Raw genomic sequence first — 18,381 nt, forward strand, 5'->3', positions numbered from 1 at the left:
TGCGCGCCCTCTTAGATCGGTCTAGGGTTTGTCGGTGGGTTTGCGGCTTACGGCGAACCTCGTGCTTTGAGCCGCCGGCCCCCACCTCTTTATATAGCGTAGTGCGACGGGGGCCCACCAACCATGTAGGGTTGGGCGCCCCCGATCAGGGCGCGAGACCAAGGCTCAATAGGTCGTTGGGCTTATTAGTCAGGAGATCAATCTAACATTCTCCCCCTTGATCTCACTATTAATTTTATCTTTAAACTTTAAACTTCAATCCTTTTATCCTTACTCATTTCTTCACAGATGATGCATAGAGCGTGTCTCATCGTCACGGTCAATCGTCGATAGATTTAACAGCTACAATGCACGTCTCTGATCTGAAATAGTTACTTTAACTTTTGGGCCCTTTATAGTCCAGGAATCATAGGCTTTCCCTTAAACCCATGCCGGCTACATGTTCTCTAAACACGTTGGGTGGTAAGCCTTTTTGTAAGCGGATCCGCGAGCATCTTTTCGGTACTTATATGCTCAAGACTTATCATTTGATCCCGGACTTTATCTTTTACAACATAATACTTTATGTCAATGTGTTTGGCAGCACCACTTGACCTATTGTTGTGAGCATACTGTACTGCTGGATTATTATTGCAGTATAATTTCAGTGGTCTATTGATGTCGTCAACCACCTTCAAACCGGGTATGAACTTCTTTAGCCAGTTCACCTGTCCCGTTGCCTCATAACACGCTACAAACTCGGCATACATTGTGGACGATGTAGTAACGGTTTGTTTTAAGCTTTTCCATGAAATAGCTCCCCCTGCGAGAGTAAACACATATCCAGACGTGGATTTTCTATTATCTCCCGCATAATCAGAATCTGAATATCCCACTATATTGAGTGAATCAGATCTTCTATACGTCATCATGAGGCCTTTCGTTCCTTGCAAATAACGCAAGACTTTCTTTACCAATTTCCAGTGTTCTATTCCAGAATTGCTCTGGAATCTGCCAAGTAACTCGGTAACAAATGCCAAGTCAGGGCGCGTACACACTTGAGCATATTGCAAGCTTCCGACAACTGAAGCATATGGAACCACTTTCATTTGATCGATCTCATATTGGTTCCTAGGGCATTGAAAATCTCCATATCTGTCGCCCTTGACTATAGGAGCAGGTGAGGGACTACATTTGTGCATACTGAATTTCTTTAAGACTTTTTCTACGTATGCCTTTTGTGACAGTCCTAATACCCCTTTACTTCTATCTCGGTGAATCTCGATCCCTAGAACGAACGAAGCTTCACCAAGATCTTTCATATCAAATTTTGAGGACAAAAATTTCTTTGTTTCCAGTAGTAGACTGACATCACTACTAGCAAGTAAGATATCATCCACATACAGGACAAGGAAGATAAACTTCCCATTCTTAAACTTTGCGTAGACACAATTGTCCTCAACATTATCTTTAAACCCAAAATTCTTTATTGTCTGATCAAACTTCAAGTACCACTGTCTTGAAGCTTGTTTTAATCCATAAATAGATTTCTTTAGGCGACATCCCAAACGTTCTTTTTCTTCCATGACAAAACCTTTCAGTTGTGCCATGTAAACATTTTTCTCTAAGTCTCCGTTGAGAAATGCCGTCTTTACATCCATCTGATGTAATTCCAAATCGTAATGTGCCACTAATGCCATTATGATTCTGAAGGAATCCTTACATGAGACTGGAGAAAATGTCTCATTGTAATCAATCCCTTCTCTTTGTGTAAAGCCTTTTGCCACAAGTCGGGCTTTATATCTCTCTATATTCTCGTGAGAGTCAAGTTTTGTTTTGTAGACCCATTTACAGCCTACTGTTTTGGCTTCTTTAGGAATTATCTCCAAATCCCAAACTTTATTTGCATTCATTGATCTCATCTCATCTTCCATGGCCTCAAGCCACTTTGATGAATGATCACTTTTCATGGCTTCTTCAAATGAGGTGGGATCATCCTCCATTTGAAATTCTTCAGTGTTGTACACTTCATAATCAGCAGAAATAGCTGATTTTCTAACTCTTTGAGACCTTCTAGGGGCCTCCTCAATTGGCACATTTTCTGTTTGAGGCTGTTGTTGCTCCCCCTCATATGTGGCAATAGGTTCTATAGGATCCTGAGGCATAAGTTCCTCATCATCATTCATTGTTGCCACAGGCGGGATAACAATAGGTGCTGGCACCACAGTGTCTTGTACTGTTGGTGCAGCAACAGCAGGTAGTGAGAAAAATGGCTCATGAATGATCGGAGTGGGTGCATACACCCGCTTATCTTCAAGGTCAATTTCTTGAGCTACCATGCTCCCCCTAATCATTTCATCCTCTAGGAAAACAGCGTGTCTCGTTTTCACAAACTTCGTATGTCTGTTAGACAGTAGAAATGAAAATCTTTTGACTTTTCTGGGTAGCCAATGAAATGGCAACTCACTGTTTTGGGATCTAGCTTCCCAATGTTTGGGTTAAAAACTTTAGCCTCAGCAAGGCTCCCCACACACGCAAGTGGTTAAGTGAGGGTACTCTTCCTGTCCACAACTCATACGGTGTTTTGGGCACCGACTTACTTGGTACTCTATTGAGAATATGAATGGCGGTTTTTAACGCCTCCATCCACAGACTCGTGGGTAAAGTGGAGTAACTTATCATACTACGCACCATATCTATCAGGGTACGGTTACACCTTTCAGCTACTCCATTCTGCTGAGGTTCGCCCGGTGTTGAATACTGGGCGACTATACCATTCTCCTGTAAGAACCTTGTAAAAGGTCCAGGAACTTGTCCATATGGGGTATGCCGACCGTAGTACTCTCCTCCACGGTCAGACCTGACTATCTTAATCTTTAAATCATGCTGATTTTCAACTTCTACTTTAAATATTTTAAATTTATCCAATGCTTCTGTTCTTTCTTTAATTGGATAAATGTAGCCAAACCGAGAGTAATCGTCTGTGAATGTTATGAATGAATCATAACCATCCACACTTTTTACAGGAAAAGGACTACATATGTCTGTGTGAATAATCTGTAGAATTCCTGCGCTTCGTTTGGCATCTTTCTTAATTTTCTTTACATACTTTCCTTTTATGCAATCTCTACATTGTTCTAACTCTGAGAGCTCTAATGGAGGAAGAATATCATTCCTCACTAGTCTTTCTATTCTCTCCCTCGAAATATGGCCTAAACGACAGTGCCATAATTTTGACAACGCATCGTGAGCTCTCTTTCATTTTCTGTTTGCATTGTTCGATGAGGATACATTTTCATTCACATCACATACGGAATTCACATTTTCACGAAGTGATAATAAATAAAGCTCGTCTTGTCGGAAGGCAAGACCAACACATTTATTATTAAACAATATCCGACATTTGCCATTTCCAAAATGGCAATCATAACCATCATGGTCCAACTTTGATACACTAATAAGGTTTCTTTACAAAGAAGGTACATAAAGAACATCTCTAAGAAAAAGTATGAAGCCATCTGAAAGCTCTAGAGGAAGATCTCCAACGGCCTCAACATCTGCTTGTACTCCATTTGTGACTTTAATGAAACTTTCGCTTCTTTGCAAAGTTCTCATCGAACGGAATCCCTGTAATGAATTAGCAACATAAATAGTTGCACTTGAATCAATCCACCAAGTAGATTTTGAAAACTTTACATACAAGGATTCATTTACGAACGTAATAATGTTCTCACCTTTATTCTTCATAATCATCTTTAAGAAATCAGGATAATTCTTTTTATAATGTCCCGTCTTCTTGCAGTGGAGACACTGGTCTTTAGCCACTAGGAATTGCTGGTTCTGAGACTGTTGCATGGGACCTTTTCCAGATGACTTGGAGGAAGAGCTGTTATTATAGTTCTTTTTCTTATCTTTTAGGTAGTTGACAGAACCACCTTGTGAAACTTTTATTCTTTCCTCCTCCTGCACACACATGGCTATGAGCTTTTTCAAATCCCATTTTTCAGGCTGTATGTTGTAATTAACAATAAAGGTGTCAAATTCTTTGGGCAAGGAAGCAAAAATCAAATGAATAAGAAACTCATCCTTGAGTGCCAAATCCATTGGTTTGAGCTTAGATGTCAGATTGCTCATTCTCAGTATGTGCTCTCTAATGCCACTGCCGCCACCAGAGTACCTTTCTGTAACCAGCTGCTTGATCAGCTGGGTTGTATATGTCTTTGAAGAGCCAGTGAACTAACTCTTTATTCTATCTAGGTACTCTGTGACCGTGTCACAGTCTGGAATTGAGCCCACAATAGCAGGCTCAATTGTGTTCTTTATCACTGCCAAACACTTCTTGTTGGCAGTGACCCATTTCCTATGCTCAAGGTCATAGGATATCTTTACGGGAGCAAAATCCCGCTCTCTGTTCTGCCATGCAGCATCAGTCTTATCTGTCTCCCTCACCGGTGCCACAAGTTCTTTGGGACACGGTGTGGTGACAACCCAGTCTACCTCAGCGAGGATAAAGGCCAGGTCTATCTTTTTTTCCACTTAATATATTTATCACCTTTTAGAGTGGGGATCTCTTTGATACAACTCATCAAGTTGTATCCTCCTGAAAACACAATTCAAATAGTGTGAGAACAGAAAAAACAACAATAGTTGCATGCCTTAGTTTAACGTTGGTCAAAATTAAAACATACAATTATTTTATACATTAAATCTACATCACCGTTGGGCAGAAATAGAAATAATGCATAATCATTAAAATTATAATATTGCTATTAACAACGTTGGTCAGAAAATAACAATATCATAATCAACTCATATTTATCTCTTGGCTCTTAAAATCAAATTCTCCCGTTGGTTCGAATTTAATTAAAAGTCCATAATTACTTTAAATACGCAGCGGAAACATCAATCAATAATTTCATAATGATTTTCAGAAGCATTTAAACTGTACATATACACTCTCTGTAAAATATATCGCGTTGGTTCAATATTGTACAGAGATATATCCGCAAAACTTTACAAAATTCATTCAAGTGCTTCTGAAAATAAACTTAAATGAAAAACTGTTACTATTTCATTTGAGCCGTAGGCCAACGTAGTGGTCCAGCTACCAAAACCGGCCCGCGGCCAGGCTTCACGCCGCTTCCTGGCCTTAACCTGGGCCTGGGCCGCGCAAAACCCCTTTGGGCCGATTTTACCCGCAAGCCCAGCGAGCGGCGGAGCGATCTTGTCCGTCCGGTTCGATCCGACGGTCCAGCATTCATTTCAGGAGATTAAAAAACCCCCTTCCGCCTGCCGTCTGCCCTGAACCCTAGTTCATTTTCCCGTCGCCACTCTTCCAGCCAAAACCACGGCAGCGGTGGCGGCGGGTTTCCGATGGAGGCCGGCCGGCATCCAGACCTCGCCGGAGGTCCTGCCCGGCCCCCTTGCCCTCTTTTCACTCTCTGGCTTTTCTTTCTCAAGCACACCGAGCCAAAACTGCGGCGGCCACGACCGGAGGAGACGACGACGCCGCCGCGGGACCTTTCGCCGGCGCGCGTGCTCGCCCATGGCTGAGCGCGGCGCCGTCGAATGGCCTCTCGACGATGCCCTGAGCCCTCTCGCCGATGTCGGCGTCCCGACGACGAGCGGCGGCTCGCTGATCTGTCCCGTGCGGCGTCCATGCGCCGGCGGTGGTGGCGGGAAGGGAGATCCCAGGTAGGAAATAACCCTTGCCAAACCGTCCTTTTTTTTCTTGATTTCGGGATCACAGTTAGGGTTAGGGTTGCAGGGTGTTCTTTCCCGATCCGAACCTTTAACTTTTCTCAGATCCGAAGGGATTTGGTTAGGTTTCAACCGAAAACTATGTCGGCCGAAGCCCTCTAGATCCGCACTGGATCTCTCTTTCTTGATCCGATTCAAAATCGGACCAACATCTTTGGGTTCCTTTCGATTGTATTTACTGATCTAGATCCACGTACTAGATAGACTGGCTCCGATGCCATTGTTAAGAACAATGAGAATCTCTAGCAGTAGATCTAGTGTTTTCTTACTTTGAATACGGGATGAATAGAGGGGAAAGATCGGAGAGATAAAGAGAAAGGTGTGGGTGATGAACCTGAGCCCTCGGAGGGAGTCGCAGAGGCGGCCATCGCAGGTTCGGTGATGGAGGCAGCACACGGGCAGCGACGGGCGGAGTAGAGGTGGCACGAATGTCGATGCGGTGCAGACTGGTGGCGTAGCAGTGGCGACGGCGAAGTCAATGGAGCTTCCCGTCGCTGGCTGCGCGCCCTCTTAGATCGGTCTAGGGTTTGTCGGTGGGTTTGTGGCTTACGGCGAACCTCGTGCTTTGAGCCGTCGGCCCCCACCTCTTTATATAGCGCAGTGCGACGGGGGCCCACCAACTATGTAGGGTTGGGCGCCCCCGATCAGGGCGCGAGACCAAGGCCCAATAGGCCGTTGGGCTTATTGGTCAGGAGATCAATCTAACACGATAATGGCTTGTCCCTAGTGGCCCGTTATGCTCCTCGCGTCCTGGAGCCTAGCTTCCCTACCTCTTTTCCCATCCTCGCTGTCGTCTCCCTCAACGGCATAGCCACATCGGCCTCGTCCTCAGCCCTTGCACCATCGAGCTCTTGCGTGCTAGCGCCGGGGCCCTTTGACTTGAGGAGGTAAATGTGACATCCAGATTAGTTTAAATTTAGCTCATGTGCATAATGATTTGAAATTACGAAGGCTTAGTTCTACTTTGGTTGTTGAGGGTCGATTAAAGCAACATATGAGGTTCTTTTTGGTTGGGGTTTTTAGAACCTGTTTTTGCTAAAGCCAAAAGCCAACTAAAAAGGACGAGAACACATAGCTACTTTGTAACAAAAGCAGTTTTTCCTCTCCCCTACTTTCACCGCATATGGAGGTGGATAATTTGGAAAAAAATTACCAACCTGTCAACCAAAGGTGACCCACATGCAGATGACAGAGAAAATTACTTCATTGCTTCTTGATGCTATTTTCTGTCGAGTAACCCGGTAGCTCAGAGTGACTTGAGTGGCCAAGTGAATAATTGGCTTAGCGACTAAGTGATAGAGTTACTAAGTAATAATTGGCTTATAGGCCAAGTGACAAAGTAATTGAGTTACCAAGTGTTTGAGTGACTACGCGGCCAAGTGTATGAGTCGCTAATTGCTTGAGTGGTGAGTGGCCGAGGACTGACTGGTTCATTGCTTGAGTGGGCAAACCCCTAGTGACTGAGTTTGAGTTACTAAGTGATTGAGTGACTGAGTGATCATGTGACTAAGAGCCTTTTTGGCAGGGCTCCTGCAAGGGCTTCAGCTCCGGCTCCTGCAGGAGCTATGCCAAACGTCTGTTTTGAAAAAGGGCTTCGCATGAGGAGCCGGTCAAGAGCCGGAGCCATTTTTTGCCTGCGCAGAAGAAGCCTAAAAAACGAGCTTCGCATGGCTCCTTGCTGTGGGTTCACGTCGTCTAGTGCGAAGGAGCCGTTTTGCCAAACGTTTTCCAGAACGGCTTCAGCTCCTCCAGAGGAGCTGCTCCTTCAGAGGAGCCAGAGCCGGAGCCATTTTCAGAGGAGCCAGAGCCCTGCCAAACAGGCCCTAAGTGTCCGAGTGGGCGAGTGACCAAGTAGCAATGTGACTAAGTGGCTGAGAGATGGGGTGACTAAGTGGCCAAGCAGGGGCAGCTGGTGCATCCATGAAAATATGGGGACGGTGAGGGAGAAGAAGAAATGGAGGAAAGAAGAAAAATGGAGAGAGAGAGAGAGAGAGGAAGAAGAAGAGACCAGCCCCCCTCAATCCTGTTCTGCATCTGCCACTGTAGCCAAGAGACTAATCTACTAAGTGGGCGAGTGATTGAGTTGCTAAGTGTCATAGCCATAGTGACCGAGTGACTAAGTGGCTAATTGCTTGGGTGACTGAATGGCCGGATAATGAGTGACTGAGTTATCGAGCGACCACGTTAGGCGGTCGAGTGGTATTTTGAGAGAATGATCATGATATTTTCTTAACAAATCATTCAGAATTTATATTTTATTGTTATAAAACGTCCATAATCACAATCATAAACACGTGCATGCACACGCACATGCATAACTACTAGTCACGAAAACAAGCTTTGCATTTCTTGCCTGACGCGGCAGCACACGCTCCCTGCTTCGTCGACGCCAAGGGGGCCTGAAAAAACGGAAACCGTGGCCAGAGCCCCACGGCGAGGAAACAACGAGAGAGGCGAACCAGTCACCAGGACAAACAACGCAACACACAGCGACCGTGACACAGAGACACACACAAATCAAAGCCGCCCCCCATCGTTATCACGACGACTGACGAGCGCACGCAGACATGGACTGATGGATCCATCGGAGTGTACTGGGAACGGCCAGGGCCGGTTCAGTCACGGTAGAAGACGAGCAGCGGCAGATGATGCGCAGCCGCGCACCGTGCTCCTTCACGGCCCTTCGGAGGCCCCTAGCCCCGCGCCTCCCCTGTTGGCTCCTGACGACGGCGAGCTCCATCTCCTCCTCGATCGGCTCCTCCTCTGCGTCGAGCGCGCAGCCGCGAAGCGAGAACCCGAGCGCGCGCTGGATGGATGGCGCCGCGCACGCAAGGGGAGACTGGACAGCGGCCAGCCTCCTCTCCGCAGACAAGCTGCTGGCCGGGGCTGAGGAAACAATCGATCTGGACGCAAAGCGCTTGGGCCGGTGGCGTTCCGCGTTCTCTCCTCCCGCGCCTATACACTGGGCTGGCCGGCCGCCGGCGCAGGGGGGAGCGATCCTGGATGGTTCAATGTAGGTCGCGCTACGGGCACCTAGCTCTAGCTGTGCCTGTACGTACGTACGAAGATTTTGACTATGTACTAGTAGATGCGTGTCTACGTGTCCAAATTATTCGAGGTAATCTGGACCGTCGACCGGTTACTGATCCCTCCGTTTCCCGGGAGATCTTGACGACGCTTAACTGTCATCGAAACCACTTTGCGCTCGAACTATTTTAAAGGTATAATTTGTCTGGTTTTCAAAGTTAAGGATGACATATCGTCGATATTCGAGTTTGATGGTGTTTTTTAGATTCAGCGACAAGCTACGAGCAAATCAGACTTTATTTAAAACCATAATTTCGCAGGGATGCATGCATGGTACCCAGTAGATTGCCGACGCGCGGCCGGCGGCTCGGCCAGCTACCATAGACTGGTTGGCTTGATCTAACACCAGGAATTACTTGTCCACGCCACGATCTCGCTATATTTGCACGGAAGCCAGTTGACTTGGTGTGCGCAGGCGTTAACGTTGGCAGAACAAAATCACATGGACCTGTTTTTAAATTCCGGTCAAACAATATCGAGCTGTTGATATATAGACCGAAATTGTAGCTAGCCTAAAATATTTACAGTCAAAGCCAATAAAAGCTAGAAGATATCGCACTTTTCAGTTGTAGGTTCTCTGATAATATTAGTCAACGCTTGCTTCATCCAATGAGGAAGATTTAGGCCGTCATGATGAAGATCACAAGCTAGATCTTGCATGCTAATCAAACCCACCCTCCTGTACATGCCTCTCGGGCTTCTATGGGGTGGCGGGACAACGACGATGGCGGTGAAGGCTGGCAAGGGGTCTGGCTTTGTGCCCCGACATCCATGCTAGAGGGTTCTTGGGCGAAAGCCTTGCGACGACGACGCCGTTGGGCGCCGCTTTCCTATTGGAGGTGTCGTGTTTCCCCTCTAACACGTCATCTAAAGATGAAAACCCAGTCCACTATAGATGTGAGACGATGGCGCCATCGGCGTCGCTCCCTTCCTGAAGGCGTCGTATTTAGATTATCCTTGCGGCTTTGATGCGAGGCGAGGGTTTGCGATTGGAAGTCGGAGCTACTCTTCGGTGTTTGAGCTTGGCAACAATGACCGGTGACCGGCCGTTAGCTTCATACATGTCAGGGGTGACTAGTGGGTGGCCTGCCATGGGAAGTCAGAGCTGCCGACAGCTTGACTTCCATGTTTGGCAACGATGACCCATGGCAATGTGTCGTGTTTATGCTTAGCCGCATCGCGTGGGTAGTTAGCTCGGGTGCCTTTTTGACATCTCATCTGGCTAACCTTCTTATACATAATATTGTTTCGTCTTATCTGAGCGGCATAGCTCCAGCCATTGTTTAAAAAAAGTGTGAAAATAAGAACGCGCCATGCTGCCACTCTAGACTAACCTATAGGAAAGTCGTATGGATCACCTACACACTATCTATGGCCACGAAATCGTGGTTCATTTTTGTGATTCTCCTTTCAACCTCTCGTTGAAAATTGCGGCATCCAGTTTCTTATGGAGGCAGATACGACAAACTAACAGGCTCCAAATCAGATCTTATACGCATGTCTGTACGACTGATTGCAAATGATATTGGAGATGAGTTCAAGTTGGACGTGAGGATATTGTTTAATGAAACCTCATGGTCCTAACTCACCAGGATCTTTCAAATCATCGACAGGCCAACTAAGATTATGTATGTATATATGCCTACAGCTCGACAGCGAATCACACGTTGATTCCCAAGATATAGGAGTGGTAAGCCATACATGTGGCCTAACAAAACCCTAACGGAGATTTCTGAATCTCCAGTGAATCGGAGTGATTCACGAGGCATTATTTGGTCCACAGATTTTAGAGGCATTGTCCCTCAGATCTCGATTCAAAGTTCCCGCAGGTTGCCAAACAGCAGCTTGAGCTTTGGAGTGGCAGTTATGCCCCGTTTAGATCCGAAAATTTTTGGGTTTTGGGTACTGTAGCATTTTCGTTTGTATTTGATAATTAGTGTCTAATTATGGACTAATTAGGTTCGAAAGTTTCGTCTCGCGATTTCTCACCCAACTGTGCAATTAGTTTTTTTTTCGTCTACATTTAGTACTCCATGTATGTGTCGCAAGATTCGATGTGACGGGTACTGCGCAAAAATTTTTAGGTTTTGGAGGGAACTAAACGGGGCCTTAGCTGATGACCACTGCAGGGAAGTACTGCAGCATATTTTTTTGAGGGAACAGTACTGTAGCATATTGCTACATCGAAATGGAATAGATTAGTCCAACCTGACAACTAAGCAGCACATAGTCTCCTCTTAAAAAATGAGGCAGAGAGAAGGTCCATCTTATTTCTCCCTCTATATAAGCACACAAGTACTTGTCCGTAAGCAACTGTAAAGATCCCACTCAACACAATACACAACCTACCTCTTCTTGAGAGAAAGAACCATTTAACTCATGTTTTTTTGGGGGGAACCTTCTTGGTCCACTCTAAAATTCCTGTTGTAATATTACATTTGACATAAATGCAGTATATAGATAGTGTCCGCCAGAACTTATCGTTGCACACTGTAAAGCCGAAGATTCAAGGATATGGATCCCATGGTAATCCAAGAGATCTCTAGTTGTCTGGACTTTCTCACGGTTTTGGTTCACGCTGAAAACCGATCATACTGGTCGCTACTAATACTAGGATTAGATACCGATCATTTATTGCGTTGAGTTCTATGGTCAATTTGATTGACAAACTGAATTTGTCATATGTGTGCTTGTGTCTAGCCGGATCTGCTTCTTGATGTGCCTGTGTGTGCCTCGTATATTTCTTCAAATGGTTGGTCCTGCTACAGTGGTTATCTTTGCCGTTGCCCTTTGGTTTTCGTGGGGATGCTTTGCTGCTACCGTTCATTCTAGGAGGATGCTTGGCCATTGTTGGATTCTATGTTGGATGATGTTTTGCCGTCGATGTCATTTGGCCCTCTATGTAGCAGATGCGTTGTTGTTGAGAGCACGTTGGCCCCTCCCCTTGTGGATGCTTTGTCATTGAGGTTGCTTTGGCTTTCTCAACAGATGTTTTGTTGCTGATATTGCTAGATGCTCGTCTCATCTTTCTCTATGTGGATGCTTTGCCGCCGCGATTATGTCTCATGAGGCAACCATTGCGTTGATGATTTTTCTTCTTACGGGCTCCGTACGATTTTACGGCCAGGGTCCTTTTTCCGGTACTCTTTTTTGTTGCTGTTGTTTTCGTTTGTTCCAAGTCGCAAACCACTTACTCGGTGGTTTGTAATATATACTACGAGAATTTCTCGGAGCTATATCATGTAATTCTCTTTCTCTTTCTCTAATAAAACACATGCTAAGACAGACAAAAAAGAGAGAGAAGACAATCTGAATTTGAAAGTGTCAATCCTCTCCTCGACGTGCGAGGGAAATTCTCAGCACCATGTGTTGACGTGCAGATGCAACGTGCACACGGACGGGAGCGGCGGGTCGCGTGGCGTCAGGAGCAGAGAGACGTAGCCGACGCACTAGCACACGACCAAAGCATGAAAGCACGAGCAGGGTGCTGGCGGTGGCACAAGCACTTGGGCTTGGTGGTGTCGGCGCGCTAGCTATCTGTTCGCCACTTCGCCCCAGCGCTTCCAGCTGCCGACTTGCTACTGGACGGTTCAGCCAAGATCGCTTCACCCTTCACGGTTGGCGCTAGCGAAGAAACTCCCAGTCCAGCCGTCCAGCTACCGAGCCGGTTCCGTGCAAAACGCGCCAAAACCTTTCTCTGGATCGTCCTTCAACCGGGTAGTCCGCACTCCGCACGCAGAGCCAGACCCTTCGAGAGTTCGAGGTAATCTCGGCCGTCCTTGCCAGATCGCGTTTGTTTCCGGAAGATTACGATGAGCATGGGCTGTACTGTATTATCCCCGAAGCAAGTGTCCTCGATCAGTGTTGAGTTTCCCGAGAGATCAGTGGCCATCGTCGTCGCCGGTGCATCGTCCGACGAGCCATCAAACTTTCCTCCACGGATTTGCAAATATACTGTACTACTGATTCCTGTCTACTTACTTGGCTCAGGATGAACGATCTCTCTCCCAATGAGTGCAAATTAAGAAAAGCGATCATGGGCAGGCCGGTGTCTCCTTTTCGATTAACTGTAACTTATCGGCTCAGGACGACCCGTCCATTGCGGGGTTTTCTTGATCGGTCGATGCAATTCTTGTGCCCTTTTCATTTCGAATTGTAATTCGTTTTAGTTAAACTTGTTTTTATTGTGATGTGTTTAATTTTTTCTATACTATATGATAAATGCTCAATCAAAACAGTGTATCTGATTCGATGATGATACCCTCAAGGTGTCCCTTCTTTTCCGGACGGGACCAACCCGCCTATCCCCGTGCCTCGTGTCGTGCACCCTCGCCCATGCCTCGCGCCTCGCGCTGCGTGCTCTTGCCAGCGCCTTGCGCCTCGTGCTGTGCTCCCCCGCGCCTCACACCTCCCGCGTGCGGCCGTGATCCAACTGCACGTCGACTGTGTGCGACCTCGAGCTCCACACCGGCATTGAGCTTCGCGTCGACGAGCCTATATATTGGAGGGCAGAAAGTAAATGAGCACACATGTTACAACCGTATGTTTCATCTGTTTCAGATGTATGTTGCATATGTTTTATCTGGATGTCTCAAAACTAGATCTATTGTTGCATATGTTGCAATGGTTATACATATATGTTGCAAGTATGTCAAATATTTTATCCGTTTTAAACGTATGTTGCAGGTGTTTTATGTTGTATATGTTGCAATGTCCATACACGTATGTTGCGAGTGTATGTTTAAAATGTTTTAATTGTTTCAAACGTATGTTGCAAGCGTTTTATCTGGATGTTGTATACGTTGCAGTGGCTATACACATATGTTGCAAGCGTATGTTTGTAAATGTTGGCCAGGCCGACAGCGCGCGGCAACAGCAGCACGCGGCAACAATAGCAGCAGCACACGGACAAGTGGGCCCACCCAGGCAAAGTGGGAGGCGGAGGCACGTTGCACGTGTCCCTCCCATTGGTCGCATGCATTCAGGGAAGTGCGTCGCTTGCGTCATTTCCTGCCGCATGGAGAGGGAGCGTGTTAGACGTGTGGGCGGGCAGTAGGCGCAGGTGTCCCAAAGGATGCCGCTTCAAGACATCCGGACGCTAATCTTTCCTATCTAATTAGTAAAAAAAAACTAGAGGAGTTTGATTTAAAATGAAACTAAAATAATTTACATAATTTCGAACGAAGCAGCAGGAGGTAAGATCCAAGCAACGTCAGAAGTGTAGTACACGCAGGCAGCGAATTCGACTTCGGACTTGCATCTGCAGTATACATGCAGCTGTACGCTGTATCCAGATTCCAGACGACACTGACCACGAATCTCGGTTGCCTTCTGAAGCTAAGATCAACCAAGCTCAAACGTAGTCGTCGTAGCCTCGTAGAGTCGTAGGTTACTCGTCTACGCGATGACACATACGCTATATTGGCGAGCAAGCCAGCGGACTAAAACCTTGGTGCGAGGACACAAAAGCTAAACGTTGGCAGAAGCAGAACAAAGGCGCAGCAACCTGCTGGTCAAACGGAATCGATCGAAGCTGGCGGTTCGGTTGTTGCAATTGCAAATCACTAGCGGTCCTAACACGACCAAACCTAAGGTATTTGAGTCAAAGCACTAAACTTGGAGATACCATACGCAATGCACACAAGCAAATGCAAGGCTCTCCGGTTATTCAACCATCTTTTTGCTGCATGAAGCAAGATAATTTCGACCATCAAGCAGAACATCACAAATTATATTTGTCTGTGCAAATACGCATTCTAGTTCTAGGTGTTACAAGGATGCAGTGCCATTCACAAATCTATACGATTAGCACACATGGGTCCTCTGTGGCCACAATTGTGAAATTGTTAGCCATCCCTTGTTCAAAGGGATGTGAAATGCAAGGAGCTTCTTCAATTTCTTCTCTATCGATAGGAATGGGCACCGTCTCGTGCCGGTTCGTTAAAAAAGGAGCTTCTTCAAATAAATCGATATTGTGACCATCACATGGTCACATCAGTCAGAGACGACTGTAAACTGGCCTTGGCAAACACAATTTAGGGTATTATTATTGGAGAAATTTTACGATGATCGGAAAAAAACATGAACCATCCGTTGCGTGAGATCGGACAGTGGTAAAATAGGAGGTATCCAACTGAAAGTACCTAGAAATACCAAATTAGGTGGGGATAGTATCAAATTAGGTGGGTCACTACCAAAATATGTGGAACAAGATATATTTTTCATTTTATATTTATTTCCAAAAAAAGAGTAAATCAGTCATTTACGCATCGTTCTCCTCGCCGTCGCTGTGCGCCTTTCCGAGTTGCCACATCGGCAACACGGCGAGTGGGGTGGCCAGGTCGGACACGCAGAACATCTTCTTGACGAGCATGGACACGGCCAGCGGCGCGCTTGTGCGGCCTTCCTCCGCGTCGAGCACAGCCACTTGCCTTTCTCGGACATGCTCTACAAAGGCCTCGACGAGCACGGGGACGAGCCTGGCGGTGGCAAGGCGTGCCGCGACGTGCTCTTCGTACAGGTGGTAGGTGGCCACCATGCCGGCCTTGGTTGCCTGTGGGCAGATGGGAGACTTGATGGTCTTTGCCAGCGCGTCTACGATCTCGTCGACCTTTCTGCTCACATCAAGGACGTGCCCAATGCCGCCAGGATGTCCTCAAGGACTCGACCTTTCCGGTGCGGCGTCAGCAGCAGCGAGCGACTCGAACGCGGCCCGTGCCGATGGACGCGAAGCAGCGCCTGTTCCGCTTGCTGTCCCTCGCGAGGGCCTATATCTTGGCGACCACCTCGGCGCACCGCGCCCGCCGCGTGCGCGGATCTGGCGAGGACGAAGAGGAGCTCGGAGGCCGGGCGTGATGGGGATCTTGGGCGTGGGGATGCGCTCGACGCCGCGGGAGCGGATGGCGACGCACCAGTCCTGGATGACGCGGAGGGTCGTCGTGGCGGAGCGGCGAGTGGGTGACGGGGAAGGTGGCGCGGCCAGTTTCCAGCCACACCTAGATGCTCTCATGGTCGTACGTGATACCCGTCGGCGCCTAGGGCAGCTAGCGGAGCGAACACCGATGAACGAGGTAGAGGGTTAGGCAAAGGGCCATAACCTTAGTTACGAAAATAACCTCGATATTATAAACTATATTTAATAAATAATGTTTCTCAATTAGTTGGCTAAAAAATAGAAAAAAAATGAAAGCACATGAAGGTACCAAGGTACTTTCTCAACCATTATAAAAGGTCTCTACTCATCGTGATCTCTCAAACTCTGACAGAAACTAAGATATGATGTATGCCCAGGGCTAGACAAAAGCAAGTTGATGTATGCCCAGAGCTGAACAAATCCTAGAAGCAGATATGTGTTAGTTCGCGCAACTAGTCAAGTTTAACTGCAGCATGTGTTTGCGGATTGGCAAGTGGAATACAGTACATTATTACAAGCTGGAGCTGGAATACAATTAAGCAAAAGGACGGCTTCTCATTATAAAAAAAGAAAAGATAAGGAAGAGATTTGGGCACCTCCGTTCTCGCCCTATATAAGCGCACCAGATGCTAGGAAACTGATCGACCATGCCAATCAAGCAGAAACTCTTTCGTCAATAGCAGAATAGGCTCACTCAGCACAGCCTTCTCGTTCCTTGAGAGAAATCACCCCTGAATCTAAAACCAGGATGAAAAGGGTGATGAGCCAAAGCAAGAATGGTTGCGGCCTTACCAGGACGTTGAAGGAGCAGAAGGCGAGGCTGTACATCATACGGCGATGCGTCGCCATGCTTGTCTGCCACCGTGACTCCATGAGTGATCAATGATCGGCACATCTTTTGTTCTCGTCCGAGATTCTTTCACTTTTCTTCCCTTCTGGTTTATGTTTCTAGAATGTAGGATTAGCAATTCATTGATGTACATAGAGATGGGTTTTAGTTCATTACATGTTCTTTCACTGGTTCAAGCCCATGCTTACTTGCTTAGTACTCTCTCTCCATTCTAGATTAATTACAAGTCATTTTTTTTCTTTTTAGGTATATAGTTTTTATATGCTATTTCTAGGTAGATAGTAAAAATTATGTATTTAGAAAAGCTAAAAAATAACTTAAAATTAGAATAGAGTGAGTGCCTTTCTTATCAGATTATGACATTTCTGTTGTATGCATTTCATAGATCTGGAATCCATGACCTGGTTTATTTCAAAGAATAAATGCAATAAATGAAGGCTAGTCACCTGGAACTTACAATAGTATACTTGCATAGCAGTAGTATTTATGCTAGTTGAAGGTGATCTATAATTTAGAAAATAATGCCATGGCATGATAGATAACTAGCATTTATACTGCTGCAAATATTCGTGAACATTTACGGCCCGAAGAAAAGCTTGTACCTCGGTAGCTCGCTTGACTCGGCTTGTTAGTAGCTTGGCTCGGCTCGGCTCGGCTCGTTTATATTTTTCAATGAGTTGAGCCAACATTTTAGCTCGTATAGTTAACGTGCCAACCCGTGAGTTGACTCGTGAGCCTAACGAGCCAAAGTTGTTGGGTCTTCTATTAGCTTTGTATGACTTGATGTCTTCCACTTTACAATTGGTTGGTTACTAGACCTTGACCCTATAAACATAGGGTTACTATGGCTATTATTTTGTTTAAATGTATGTATGGATAATCAATAACAGATTATGGACGCATTATGTATGAGTACGGATCTAGGATGTATGGTGTAGGACTATAATATATTTTAGAGTTGTATAGGTGTCAGGACATATTAATTAATTTAGTTGTTTGATTTAAGGCTTATAAATGGACTACTTTAGTATTATTACTATTCTCAATCTTTCTATAAATACATATATTTTTGGTCTGATTGGTTGGCTTTCAAGATATGCCAAGCCATTATTTGGTTTGCTATCAAAACTTGCTAACCTCTCACATTTGGCTTGCCAAAACTATGGCAAATATTTTTACCTAACTTTGGCATGACAAATTTTAGTCACAAACCAATCAAGCCCTTTGTTTTCCATGTTTTTTTATGTCTGACTCGCGAGCTAAACAAATCAAGCCGAGCTGGCGTTAGCAAGCCCTATAAACATTACATAATCTGGATATTCTCCTAGTAGGACAACACTTGTTCAATTGCACCAGAAATGTTTAGCGCATTGGTATTGCAAAACAATACTAAAAGGCGAAAAAAAAGAACACAGGAAAGAGCTTATATTCCAACCATGAGCGTGATTACAATCAGAGTCCATGGCTGCCCACGGGTAGGTCTAAGACACCTTCAGACATAAAACAAGAAGCATGAGCCACTCCATTAGCACTCCTGTGACATTTTGTGACTTTTGAAGTCTTGAAAAAGTCCCAACATTTCTCTTGCCAACTCAATGATGATGCAACTAGGGGATCGATTTGGAATATTACAGTTGAGTGCTTGTACTGTAGCCAGGCAGTGAGATTCCAGCCATATAGGTCCTGTAGAGGTCAAGAGAGCATTTCGGATTCCCGTCAAAGCTGCTAGATTTTTAGCTTCTTCCACTGAGCAACATAAACGGTCACTGGTCCAGCCTGAGAAAACCACCCC

General features: G+C 45.9%; 1 pseudogene; it reads right to left on the minus strand.

The window, feature by feature from the left end:
• Positions 1 to 15,088: 15,088 nt before the first annotated feature.
• Positions 15,089 to 16,588, minus strand: LOC136455054 (U-box domain-containing protein 21-like; annotated as a pseudogene).
• Positions 16,589 to 18,381: the final 1,793 nt, after the last annotated feature.

The sequence above is a fragment of the Miscanthus floridulus genome, chromosome 5 (assembly GCF_019320115.1).
Source record: "Miscanthus floridulus cultivar M001 chromosome 5, ASM1932011v1, whole genome shotgun sequence".
Taxonomy (NCBI): Eukaryota; Viridiplantae; Streptophyta; class Magnoliopsida; order Poales; family Poaceae; genus Miscanthus; species Miscanthus floridulus.